Source organism: Myodes glareolus, chromosome 6 (genome assembly GCF_982192425.1).
Source record: "Myodes glareolus chromosome 6, mMyoGla1.1, whole genome shotgun sequence".
NCBI classification, from domain to species: domain Eukaryota; kingdom Metazoa; phylum Chordata; class Mammalia; order Rodentia; family Cricetidae; genus Myodes; species Myodes glareolus.
The window spans coordinates 82,732,954-82,747,495 of NC_142031.1; the positions used below are offsets into that span (position 1 = coordinate 82,732,954).

Here is a 14,542-nt window from a genome sequence, read left to right on the forward strand (position 1 = left end):
CTCTCTCTAGTGTTTTTCAGTCCCTCACCCATGTCTCAACCGCACAATTTACCATAGGAAATAAAACTAGACAGAGGGTTGGGGCGATAAAAGAGACCGCCCCACTAGTACGCTCCAGAAGTAGTTTAACCCTACCAACGTGGGTCAAGTAGACTAAATTAGAGGAAGAAGCCTGCAGACCAATAGTTGTTTGGAAAGTTCTAGAGCCCCTAGACAAAGTTCCATCCTAAGAAACGAACTTGACGCTCTCTTTGGTGGGCTAGTGGGGCCTGAATTGCCTGGGAGAGCCAGGAAGGCATTTAGCAATCTCACCAATGAGGGCAGACGCTGGGTCGCATTACCATGTAAAGTGGTGGCAAGTTGGGAGATCTAGGCCGGCTTTGGGACTTTACCACACATGTGCTGTTTGAACTAGGGGTGGGCCTTTAACCTCTTTGGACTTTGATGTCTTACTGAAAAAAATACAGCATTGCAGAACAGGCTAAGCTAATGTACGATAACATGTTATGCATGTAGGGGTCAGAGGACAACTTGCAGGTCCTGCGGTTGAACTCAGGTTATCAGAATTGGCAGCAAGAACCTTTTCCTACTGAGTCATCTCAACAGCCCCCCCCCCCCAAATAACAAAAGCACAGGCGCTCCCAGCTCCGTTTATGAGGCTTTGCGCAGGTGGATTCCATGTGTAACTTGGTCACTTCAGATTCTCTGCACGAGGTTTGGACAAAGTTGTGCTGTGTAACAATCTCAAGCACAAAGAATTACTTCCCACTCATATTACATGTCCTTTATCCAGCACTGCGCGATGTCCCCTCTAATCCAGGTGGAAGAAGCAAGAATTTTCTGGGGACAAATCTCCCTGCGGAGACAGGAAAGGATGCAGAGAACCCTCCTCAGTGACTCTCACAACTCCTGGATGTGACGTTCTCCGTATCTCTTGGGAAATAAGTCAGCTGACTCCGATAGCCGAGCTGGTGGGTGGTACACTTCAGTGAAGACAGGCTGTATGCAAGTCTGTGGTAGCTGGGCTTTCTGTTTTTGTGACAAACACGAAAGAGAAACAACAGGGGGAAAGTTCATTATGGCTCATGGTCTCCGGGGTTTCAGTGCTTGATAGGCTTGCTCTGTGACTTTGGATCTGTTTGTGAGACCAAACTATTGTAGAAGCATGCAGAAAGGGAGGTTGGCCATTCACATCGTGCTGAGCAGGAAGCATAGACAGGCGAGGCCGGCCTTGTGTGAAGCCCATCCCCAGTGACACACTTGTTCTGGAGAATTCCCCCCAAAGTTGTTATATCCTCCCCAAGTAGTCCCACCAGCTGGCGGCCAAGCCTTAACACAGGAGTCCAAGGGGAGGCATTTCAGACGCAAACCATAACAGGGTAGTAGCACATAGTTTTGGATGAATAGTATTGTCTATCCAGAGTGGTTCCAGGTTAAAATACTCTGTGGCTTTTAGATATATGAATAGTTATGTAATGGCAAACTGTCCACTATGGAGTTTGTTTTTCATTAAATGTGTGTGAGCCTTCTCTGTCTAACTAGATATTATTCATCCTTGCATGCCTGCATTGAACTCACCTCATTCCCACACCCTTCTTTACTAACTGCAGGGTTTGTTGCCTCTACAGTTCATTCTGCCTCTTTCACCAGCCTCCCACTGGCTACTGTCCCATATGTGACAGAGGGACTTCTCACCTCTCCTGAAGTCCTGAGAAAGAGTGCTGCATTGTGCATCCAACTCCGCCCGGGGATCTGTTACTTCAATGTGTCTATGGACCGTCTCAGCAAGAAGTTAGGGAGTGAAGTTAAACATCTCAGCATGGAACTTTATCTTTAGGGTGAAGCGCTGTATGCTAATGTGACATTTCCCACATTTACAGATGGGAAAACTGAGGCCCCAAAGAGTATGGCAGATGCTCACACAGTCAGGTGTGGCCTCCCTGTCCTCTGAGCCCTCTGGGGTCCTCAGTGCCTAGCCTTCGTCTCACCCCTGGATACTGTGCATGCCTAAAACACACTAAATCTTTTTTGTGACTGTATGTGTACATGTGTGTTCATGTGGCTGGGCAGATGTCTTGCATGCATGTGAATACACATGTGTTGTGGAATATTATTTTAAGAAGTGTTACACTTGTTGATACTGTGGAACGTTTGTTTAATGATACAAAGGTGTGCCACGTTCTCTTATGTTGCATTTGTTTAACTCTGTGAAGCTGTGATTCTTTGTCTGTCTTAAAGACTTGGTGGTCTAATAAGAAGCTGAACAGCCAATAGCAAGAGAGGAGAAAGGATAGGTGGGACTGGCAGGGAGAGAAAATAAATAGATGGAGAAATCTGGGAAAAGGGAGACTGAGGAGTGAGAAAAGGCGAGAAGGAAGCTGGGGGCCAGCTGCTTCGCTATACAGCCAGTCCCGGAGTGAAGAAGGAAAGGAACAGGTTTGCAAAATTAGAAAAACAGCCCAGAGGCAAAGATAGACAGAATAATTGAAGTTAAGGAAAGCTGACAAGAAGTAAGAAGTAAGCCAAGATAGGGCCTGGCATTCATAGGTATTAATAAGCTTCCATGTGATTTATTTGGGAACAGGGTGGTGGACCCCCAAAGAGTAAAAACAACCACAGCGCATGTGTGGAGATCAGAGGACAGTCCTGGGAGGTGTTCTCAGGGATCACCACTCTGTTTTTGGGAAAACTTCTTTGTTAGTCTTGAGCTCATAGTTAAACAAGGATGACTGTACCTACCACAACTGGATTTTATTTTATTTTCAGTGTTTCTGGGAATCAAACTCAGAGCCTCGAGCTTGCTTGTCAAGCACTTTACTGGCTAAGGTGTCTTCCTAGTCCATGTTTAATCTTCATGGATCATTTCTAAGCCCGTTTCTACCTTTGACCGTGACCTGGATACCTGTAGTAAGGTAAGTGCCGTTCACGAGAAGGCCAGCAACAGGAGACATGGGAATGATGGGTTAAAGACATTGACTAAGCAAGTCCTTCCGTGAGTAACCTAGAAAGGGCGAGAAGCAAGACTCTGGGCTGCACAGGCTTTAATTTTTCTGTCCCTGAGGTCAGTGCCATTTTCTCACTGCATGCTGATACATGCCCGGGCTCTGTTTCCACGATTCTAGAGAAATTTTAGCTTCCCTCTTGGTAATAAATTGGAGACTCAATTTCGCAAGGCCAAAAGAGAACGCCATGGAATATTTCCCTCCTCCCCTCATCTGCAATTTTGTTTTCCAAGACAGGGTCATGTCCTCTTCATCAATGCTGAGGCTGCTTCCCCTCAAGATTATGTCTCTTCCTGGGGCCACTTCCCCTTATGTCTGGGTTCCTGCTATGAACTACGCCAAGGTCTCACTGGGTCCTCAAAAGTTATCTCAAAATTTAATCCCCATTGTGGGGGGAATAAGAGGTGATTTAGGAAGTGAGTGGGTCACGAGGGTGTTGCCTGTGACCTGTCAGACGGCTTGGATGTGTGCGGGTGGATTCGTCTCCTCTGCTCTTGCCACACGAGAATTCGGGAACAAGGTGCTCTCTTGGAAGCAGATATCAAACATCCTGCCTTGGTTGTGGAGTTCCCAGTCTCTAGAACTGGGAGAAATAAATTTCTATTGCTTACAAATTACTCAATGTCATGAATTTTTAAAGAACACAAACGGACCAAAGCAAACTGAAGGTGGACAACTTATCAGAAATAAACACTTCCCATGTTGAAAGTCAACAGAGAAGTCCCCCCACCACAACCCTCAGTTCCCTACTTTGGCTCCCCCTGCCACTTCCTCTTACCTGACAGACAACATAGTCTATGGGCTATAAATCGTTCCAGAAGAACCTTTCAATCCTGGAAGTCCCTCTCCAGTTCTCTTGGTCACGCAGATTCCTTCCTTCCTTTAGCATCTTGTGTGAGAACTTTCTGAAGGCTGGGACCGCTGCGCAGTACCAGAGCTTTTGCCTAGTGCGCATGAGACCCTGGGTTTGATGCCCAGCCGTGGAGAGGGCATCAGCTTAGCAGAGGACCCCTAATTTGGATTCTTCTGGATGCCATCACTTGTGAGCAGTGGTTCTCAATCTTCCTAATGCTGAGACCCTTTAATTCAATTCTTCAAGTATGGCGACCCCCAACCATAAATTTATTTTGCACTACTTCAAAATTGTAATTTTGTTACTGTTATGAATTGCAATGTAAATATCTGTGTTTTCTAATGGCCTTAGGCAACCCCTGAGAAAGGGTTGTTTGACCCCCAAAGGGTTTGACCCAGAGGTTGAGAACTGTTGTAATAGAATATACTCTGATTTAGAGTTATTTGGTTTTTTGTTTTTGTTTTTTTTTAATATATTTATTTATTTATTATGTATACAATATTCTGTCTGTGTGAATGTCTGCAGGCCAGAAGAGGGCACCAGATGTCATTACAGATGGTTGTTAGCCACCATGTGGTTGCTGGGAATTGAACTCAGGACCTTTGGAAGAGCAGGCAATGCTCTTAACCACTGAGCCATCTCTCCAGCCCCTGTTTTTGTTTTTTAACATATTTTTTAATTGAATCTTTGGGATCAATCCATCCAATTGATCACCTCAATGATCAATCATCACCTCAATCCTACACTCATTCCCCTGTCTTTACATATCTACTCTCCACCCTTGTAACCTCCTTTTCAAAAGAAGATAAAAAAGAAAAAAGAAAAATTAGAAAAGAAAAGAAGAAAAAAAACCCAACCAGTCAAGCAAACAAACAACAAATAAAATGAAAAACCACCTCGCTGACTCCTCTGAGCAACGCCTTCTTCTCTCTAACCACAGACATCTCTGCATGTACCATTTCCACCCTCCAGCTTTCCTGACTCTTCGTCACATCTTTATTTTAGTGGCCTTGGGAGCTGCGGTGTGTTACACAGTAAACCCTTTTGCAAATGTTCATTGCAGTGACTTATTAGTCTAGTTCAAGGCCTCTGGCTTCTGCTCCACCATCAATACTGGAATCTCATAGAGACTCTCAGATACCCTGCTGTTGCCTTGAGCTGTGGAGATGCAGCTATGGCTTCTAAGGCTTGGCCCCTTCACCCACCTCAGCAGCTCATAGATGAGGAAGATGTTGGGGTGCAAGCTCAAAGCTCTGGATCTGGACCTGGGGAGCAGTTGATTTGGTCAGCCCACCAGCTCTGACTTCCCATGGCAGAGGGACAGGAACAGGGCCATGATCCTTCAAAATTCCTGCTTCATAGAAAAGTCTGTCATACATTCTACAGGACACACAGGAAACTGCTGAACTTTGCCAAGACTAGGCAGAACAGTCCTTCAAAATTCCTGCTTCACTGAAAAGTCTTCCAGATAGTCTAGGCCTATAGGCTGAAAATTAGATGCCCCAATGTTGCCAGGGAACCTTGGGTGACTGTCTAGGCAGGCAAATATCTGTCATTTCTATAGGTTTGGAAGTGGCTTACACTGTACTTCCTGTTTACTCAGGTAATATATCCTTCTGGGGTCTTTGATGGAGCTGAAGATGGGAAGCTATAGTTGCAGTTTTCCTTAGTTATGATAGAAGGTAAATTAGGTACAGAGCTTTGGACTCACCAAGATAGAAAAAATCATGGAGTATTTTCTTGAAACATGTCAAATGCAGATGGACTGGATACTATAAATGTAATTCTTACCTGATAATCTTATTTTTATAGTTTTAATGTGTTAGAGTGAAAGCCTTTCTTATTTAGAAAAAAGGGGAAAATTTTGTGGAATGTTCCTTTACACTGTGTGAAGATATGCCATTGTGACTGGTTTAATAAAAAGCTAAACAGCCAATAGCTAGGTAGGATTTCGGGGCAGAGAGAATGCTGGGAAGAAAAAGGGCAGAGTTTTGAGGAGATGTAGAGGAAGCATGACTTGTAGGAGATGAGGTAACAGCCATGAACCCCATCCTACACATAAATTAATAGAAATAGGTTCATTTAAGTTATAAGAGCTAGTTAGAAGCAAGCCTGAGCTATCGGCCTACCTTTCATAATTAATAATAAGTTTCCATGGTTATTTGGGAGCTGGCTGGTGGGACAGAGAAAAACTCACTACACTGACTGGTTGATGATCTGTCTGTCCTTGTCCCTCAATGCTAGGTGATGGATATTTACAGAGAAGCCTGGATTTTTACATGGGTTCTGGGAATTTGCGCTCAAATGCTCTTTACCATTGAGCCATCTTTCCAGTTTCCAACTTAATAAATTTTATCAGGAACTTGGTCATACGATTGTTAAATCATAAAGATAGTTATATATACTTGAAGCAGTCCTGCTATCTTTTAGATTGTATGTTGGTTTAATTTTTTTTTCTTTTTCTTTTGAGGTAGTGCCTCTCTATAGAGTCCTGGATGTTGTGGAATTTGCTTTATAGACCAGGCTGGCCTCAAACTTCCTGCCTCTGCCTCCTAAGTGCTGGGATTAAAAGTGTGCTCCACCATACCTGGCTTTTAAATTTTTTTCATTTGTCCTAGACTGGCCTCGAACTTGATACATAGTAAAGAATGACCTTAAATTTCTGCTACATTTGTTTCTGCCGTTCGTGTGCTATGATTACAGGTATGTGCTGCCCAGTGTGCTTGTATGTGGTGTTGGGTCTAACCAAGGCTTTGCAAATGCTAAGGCTTCGCAACCACCATAGCCACACCCCCAACCCAAAACTTCAATTTCGGTAAGGGACAAAGACAATCAAACAATAGTAAAACTACCGTGCCTCTCTGGTGGCTGTTCACAATTTAGTGACTAGTTTAGATGCTTTTTCCCCCAAGACAGTTTGTCTGTGTAACAGTCCTGGCTGCCTGGAACTTTCTTTGTAGATCAGGCTAGCCTCGAACTCATGAGATCTGCCTGCCTCTGCCTCCCAAGTGCTGGGATCAAAGGTGTGTGCCACCACTGCTGGGCTGTGTAGACACGTTTTGTTTGGGATCCCTCTAGCAACGTCAATTGGAAATGCTCAAGAATAAAGCTGGGACTAGCTAGGAGTCTTTCTTATCTAAGCCTTGGTGTTACCCAAAGCATCTACAATGAAGCCTTTCCATGTGAGCTTTTCCATGCATGCAGCTTAGTTCTTAGGAGCAGCTAACTCAAGCAAACAAGGGAGAAGGGCGGGGCGTTTTTGTGACGTAGAAGTCACATGGTTCCACTTCTGTCATACTCTGTCAGTCAAGGCAGTCATGGAGGCTTAGTGGCCTTAAAAAAAAGAGAGCTATCTTGCATTTTCTAAAGATTAAGTTCCTTCTAAACAGTCCCGCCTAGCTCTGTCATCTTTGGCTAAAGGGAACCCGAGTCACTGCCTGAGGTCCGCGGGCTGCCTGCTCTGTTCTGTGGGCCAGTGGCACAGTTCACTTGGTGCCAGCACCTGAGTTATTGTTTCCACTTCTGGACTCTGCTGGGTTCCGCGAGCTGGTGTGCTGTTTGTGAGAGTGTGTGATGACCTCCCAGAGGTGCATGTTGACTTATCACCTCTTAGAACTTTTCCAGGGCTGACGGGGGTGGGGGGGGTGGGGGGGTGGGGGAGTGGCTAGATGAGTAGAGATGGGTGTAGTGACGCCACTTCCGGTAATGGCTAAGTTTTTATATATGGCTCTTAAATATCAGACACAAACTAGCAGAAGTGCTGTTTTCTTTCTGAGACAGGATCTCATTAGGTAGCCAAGTCTGGAGTAGGAGACCATCTCTCCTCAATCTTTGCAGAGATATATGTATATACAGCTTTGTTATTCTTTTCATCCCCACTTCACTGGTGACAAAACTGAGACCCAGAGACTCAGTTGCTTATTTGCCAACATCAGGTAACAAATAGATGTCAGGGGCAGAATTCAAATTCAGGACTCCTTACCATGATCCACATGCTGTTGATCAGCAAGCTTTCCCTGCGCGTAGCTACCCAGCAGGAATAACTGAGTTCTCACAACACTTAGAGAACACAAACCTGCGAACCTTGTCTGAGCCTAGAGTCTTCTCAGGAGCACCTGTCTAAGTTTCCCTCACCCTAAGCCCTCGGAGAGCCCACACCAGCAGTGTCTGCCGTGAACCCCACAAGGAGACCTCATGAGTTCCAACCTGGAGTCATTTCAATGACTTACCGCCCCACCAGCAGTGCTGTGTAAGGACTCTGCGGTCAGTGTTGAGTGACATGCTGGTCGGCATTTTTGGTTTGGATTTACCTTTCTTGGCTGTGAGCACATCCTCATTACGGGCAGCCTGACCTTTGCCGGGGACAGCTGATGTTCTGGGTTGGCAGAATGCCCTTTGCCTTCTCTGGCCTGTGTCAGGCAGGAGGGACCTGCTTTTTTTTTGTCAGTGTGAGTGCACAGTGTTTACCTAAGTGGAGGAAGGGCTCAGGGGTGGTTGTGGGGAGAGATTAGGAAGCCTGCGGAACTTTCGTGCCATGTCTCTGAGGGCCCTTGACTGTGGTATCACTTGGAACAATGGCAACAGTGGACTGTGTGGTCATGTCCAGCATCTTGACCAAAAATGAGAGAGAGCAGAGCTGGAGACTGACCTTGAGGCTGCCTGCCCCTGCTGGAGTGACTGACCAGTTGCTGTATGCACCTATCAGGCAGGTCCCAGGGCAGAGCAAGATCAAGACTGTGACTCTCACAGGGCAAGGGCTGGGTTAAGGGAGCCAACCACAGCTCTCAGGACTAGAACAGCAGGGAACCCTCACCTTCCTGTAACAGGTCAAGGATTGGGAAGACTTTAACTAGATCAGAGGCTGAAAACTGGAAATGCAGCCCTGGTGCTAATATCTGAGAGACACAGCCAGGCCCGGGACCAGATTCCAAAGAAAAGAAGAAAGGAAGAAGAAATACCCTCCCTTCTCTCCTGCTCTTCCAAACCCATCATCGCTCCCACTGGGGAACCAGTCCAGAAGGCTAGGGAAATCCCAGGTGAGGTCTGTAGCAATCAGGCCCCAGGCAAAGAACAAGAGGATGGGTGGGGGCAGGGCTCAAATGTGTAACCAACAGCCCAGGGGAGCTGCTAGGAATAGGTGTGCTTAGCTGAAGTTCTTTCAAGCTGAGGCCTGTTCCACCCAGCAGCACCTTCTCAGAGACAGAGGCATTCACGGGGCTCTCCCGAGTATCAGTTTGATGTGAACAATTCCCTCTCTGCTGCTTTTCTTGTCTACACTTCTATGGGAGCATCTCCCAGAGACGAGGGTTGCCCAGGCCTACACGTTCAGTGTGGGCTTACTTGCTCCCACAGTGGCTTCTGGAGCCAGCTCTCTTCTCTTCGGGTCAGTCACTTCCCTCCACCACACCCAACACTTGTTTTCCACTTCTGAGACAGGGTCTTACTATGTCATATAGCTCTGGTTGGGCCTCCTGCAGGTTGACTGATATGGGACACACTGCAGGCCAGACTTATTTCTCAACTTCTCACCGGGCCCTCTGCATCTGCTCACCTCAGTGTTGACTGCCACTCTGTATTCATCTGACCGGGGTTCCTGTGGGCAGCTTTGACGCTGGTGATGGCAGTTGTCGTGGCAATGGTTATGGCGGTGGTGATGGTGGTTGTGATGACCAACATATACCAATCTTTAGCTCTTCCAAGTACCTTCCAAATACTAGATATTTTGTCTTCGCACTATTATTCTTCTCTAACAAATGCGACGAGCAAGTCTTAGAGAGATTGCATGATTTAATCAGGTAACACAACTTAATCATAATCATAAGTAGGTATGGTGGTTTGAATAAAAATGACCCCAGGGACTGAAAGGATGTCTCAGCATTTGAGATGGCTGCTCTTCCAGAGGTCCTGAGTTCAAATCCCAGCAACCACATTGTGACTCACAACCATCTGTAATGGGATTTGACCCCTTTTTCTCTGATTCCCTCTTCTGTAATGCAGGCATACATGCAAAAAGAGCGTTTATATACATAAAATACAGGAATAAATAAATCTAGCCATGATCTGTTGTTCATGGATGGGAGAGAGTGGGTTTTCTTTCTTCTTTTTTGAAAAGGCTTTATTGAATCATAATGAGCATATAATGAACTACATATATTTAAGAACACAATTTAATAGGATCAGGCATATAAATCACCCATGTAGCCATTTCTATAATCAAGATAATTTATGTATTTGTGGTAGTTTAAATGAAAATGACCCCAAAGGGAGTGACAGACTAGGAGGCATGGACTTGTTGGAGGAAGTGTGTCACTGTGGGGGCGGGCTTTGAGGTCTCTTTTGCTCAAGTTTCCCTCAGCGTGACTCTTAGTCAACTTCCTGTTGCCTACAAGATGTAGCACTCTCAGCTCCAGCACCGCATCTGCCTGCACACCACCATGCTCCCTGCCATGATGATAATGGACTGAACTCTGAAACTGTAAGCCCCAATGAAATGTTTTCCTTTATAAGAGTTGCCATGGTCATGGTGTCTTCATAGCAATAGAAACCCTGACTAAGACAGTGTTCATCATCTCCCAAACTTCCTTATGTCCTTGGAAACCCACCCTTCACTCTCTGTCTCACCCTGATCCTAGGCAAGCAATTTCTGCTTTCTCACGTTATAGATTAATTTGCATTTTAAAGCTTTATATATGGAAATGAACAACATGCATTCTTTTTCCTTTTCTTTAAGTCAACACAATTATTTTGAGATTCATCCCTGTTTTGATACCATAACAGGTAACAATAGCTCATTCCTTTCTGTTGCTGACTAATATCCCATTGTATAACAATATGAAATACATATGCTTATCCATTCGCTTTTTTGTTTGTTTGTTTTTGTTTGTTGAGACTGGGTTTCTCTGTGTAACAGCCCTGGCTTTTCCTGGAACTCTATTTGTGGATCAGGACAGCCTCGAACTCACAGAGACCCAACTGCCTCTGCCTCCACAGTGCTAGGAAAAATGGTGTGCGCCACCACGTCTAGTCTTGGTCAGCTTTCTAAGTTTTCTTGTCTCTTTCATCTTAGTATCTTCTGATGAACCAAGGCTTTCTTTTCTTTCTTTTTCTTTTCCTTTTTTGTTTTTGTCTTGGCAGCTGGGTCTTTCTACAAAGCCCTAGCTGTCACGAAAATGTCTATACAGACCAGAGTGACCTAAGACTTGCAAAGAACCTTCTGCCCACTTCTCCTGATGCTTACAACCACAAACCAGCACACCCGAAAGATTTGTAGTTTCAATAGCACCTAATATGCTGACGGGGTGGGGTTCATGTTCATGTCTTTCCCCACTTGGCAAATACCAGAATAAAAGATATTTTGGTGTGTGGGAAGGTAGGGGGTAAACATAGATAACATAAATTTTGCTATTTTAATCATTTTTTAAGTATACAGTTCAGCTGCATTAAGTATGGTCATATTATTACACCAAGAGTTTTTTTTTTTCTCAAATCCAAGGAGGCTAAGGTTTTTCTCTTATGCTCCCTTCAGAGTTTCAATGCTTATAGATCAATTTCAAATTAATTGTTCTGTTTAGGGTGAAGACTGGTTGAGGTTCGTGTTGCATATGCTTAAACACTCACTCCTACACCATTTGTTGACAAGAGTACTCTTTCTACCAGGTGGTGGTTTTAATCCCAGAACTCAGGAGAGGCAGATAGATCTGTGTGAGTTTGATACCAGTCTGGTCTACAGAGCCAGTTCCAGGACAGCCAAGACTATACTGAGAAACCCACTGGAAAAGAGTACTTTTTTCCTACTATCTTGCAGTGATACTATGAGCAAATATCCACTGGCTGGAATTTTTGCCTATCTTCTAATTTTGCTTTCAGCTCCACCTTCTGATTTTCATATATTGTCTTCCTAGACAGACTCCCTTCCCATCACTCTATGGACCTAGTTCCTGACTTACCCTCCCTACTGGCTGACAGATTCCCAGAGTTAGCTTGTTTTTTTTTTTGTTTGTTTGTTTTGTCTTTGTTTTTGCTTTTTTGTTTTTTGTTTTTTGGTTTTTTTTTTGGTTTATTTGCGATAGGGTCTCCCTATATAGCACGTACTGGCCTAGAACTCACTATGTGGTCCAGACTGGCCTTGAACTCTCCATCCTCCTGCTCCTACTTCCTAAGGGTAGGAGCTGGGATAACAGAAGCACATTATCACGGTCGGCTTATATTCCAGATTTCACTGAATGCCCCATCTATCCCATAGACTGCATTCAGCCTTGCTCTAGCCTGGGCTCTGTGCCCAGCACCTGAGTCACACTGCAGCCAGCAGCCTGATGCCATCAGAGCCCTGGAGACAGAGAGAGAGACATATGGTCCTGCTCAACTCCAGCATAGCAGGCTTTTCCAGCTCCTCATCCAGAAAACCCTGATACTGGAGACCGCAGACCCAACCTTCACCCCACTGCTAGCCCAGTTGTGAACTTCATTAGATCTAGAAATGAGATTTGGCAGAAAAATAATATTGATGGATGATAAAACTGAACAAAAACCCAACCCAGCCTTGTGGGCTAGTATTCTTACACGTGGATAGGAAAGCCTTTAAAACATGACTATTCAGGGGTAGCTCTGTGAAGTTCATGCATCTTGTGAGATTTAAAGAGGCAAAAGAACCAAACAGGGTCTTCTTTAGTTAATCACCCACTGCAGGTGACAAAGACAGCCTCGCATTAGCCCAGGAGGGACTTCCTTATGTTATTTAGACTCCTCTACCTGTCTGGAAGTGGGCAAGTAGCCCTGAGTTGCCTGGGTGTATTGCTATCCCTCTGTACCTATCGGAGTGGATAAAGAGACTCTCAGTCTTAGCTTTGGCACTGGGATCTGGACCATTTTTCTAGCCACCAGCCACAAATCAGCTTATGCCTTTGCAGGCCAGCAGACCCAGTGAACAGGTACACAGGTATGGGATCAGGGAACTGTTTTGGGATTGTCATACCTGGGTCATTAGAGGTGACCTCATTAGCACTAACTTCTAACCAAGTTTCCCATCATTCTTGGAGGAAGCCAAACACCCACTTTCCAGGAAATGCACAGTCTACTTCTCTTGAAGGCTGTGACAAACGACAGAGAGTACCTGGATCTGATGGGTGAGGAAAAGCAAGGGTGGGTGGGACACGGCTGAGCAACATCGTTACTAAGCAGACACTCAGCCATGGGTCATGGTCTAGAAGAACACATGACTGAGTATCGTTTCTTTGCCAGGCTCCCTCTCCAGAACAGGGATAAATCAAAGAGGCTCATGCAGGAGCTTGCTCTGACATCTTAGGCTCCAGGGACTCTTCTCTTTACAGGCTGTCACTTCCCTGACAATAAGACGCTGTTAGTAGCAGCTCGGAGAAGCTACCTCCATCGCTCTGGGAGGTAATGAGGGAGAAAACTGATGGAAAGGCTGCTCATGTTGAAGAATTCTTATTCAAAATAAACATGCATTTTAGTCTTGCTATGTAGCCCGGGATAGACTCTAACATGATATATCCCCACAACTGTAGGGACTGGAGGGTGCACCACTACCCCCAGTTACAAAAACAAAGAACTTAGGCCAAGGAGACGGTTTACCAGCGCTTCTCAATCTTCCTAACGCTTTAATACAGTTCCTCGCGTTGTGGAGGCCCCAATCATAACATTATTTTCGTTGCTGTTTCATAACAGTAATTTTGCTACTGTTATGAATTGTAATGTGATATGTGACCCCAAAGGACTTGTGACCCATAGGTTGAAAACTGCTGGTTTAGCCAGCAAAATTTCTAGTACAAGTCAGGCGTGGTAGACTGTGTCCTTGGGAGTAGAAGGATTCCTAGGGCTTGCCGGACAACCAGTCTGGTCAAATTGACACCAGTCTCTGGCTTCCACATGTGTATGCACATGCGTGTGTATGCATACACAGACACAGACGCACAGACACACAGACACACAGACACACAGACACACACACACACACACACACACACACACACACACACACGTACAGTGGTTTTGTTTTGCTGATTTTGGTTTTTTGGGAGTTTCTCTATTGTAGCCCTGCCTGCCCCTATGGGCAGTTGGCCTCAAACTCAGAGATCCTTCTGCCTCTGCCTTCCAAGTGCTGGGGGAATTCAAGGTATGCTCATCATGAGAGGCACAGATAATGTTAAGACAACTTTGCTCAAGTCTCAGGGTAAAGTCAGATTAAAATGAGGTTTTGTGTTTGAAAATCAATGTCGTGCCACCAAGCCTTTAACCCCAGTACAGAGGCAGAGGTAGGTGGATCTCTGTGAGTTCGAGGCCAACCTGGACTACAAAATGGGTTCCAGAACAGTCAGAGCTAAAGAGTGAAACCCTGTCTTGAAAAACCAAAAACCAAACCAAACAAAAATAAACAAAAAATCAAATGTTGCTATGAGAAAAGCTATTCTTTGAAGACAGATATATCTAGATGAAAATCCTAGCCCTGATCCTAGTATCTGAGAGAGTTTGAAGAATTACATTTTTTTTTTGAGACAATGTCTCTCTACATAGTCCTGGCTATCCTGGAACTCACTCTGTAGACCAGGCTGCCCTCAAACTCACAGAGATCTACCTGCCTCTGTCTCTCTGCCACCTATGCCCTGGGACTAATGTGTGCACCACCACACCTGGTTTGAAGAATTACTTAAGTGTTTGTTTGTAAACACCC

General features: G+C 45.1%; 1 long non-coding RNA gene across 1 annotated transcript in view; it reads left to right on the forward strand.

Annotated features, from left to right (window-relative positions):
• The window catches only part of LOC125388291 (uncharacterized), a 334,710-nt gene that overhangs the window by 95,027 nt on the left and 225,141 nt on the right, over nucleotides 1-14,542 (forward strand). The window lies entirely within an intron of this gene.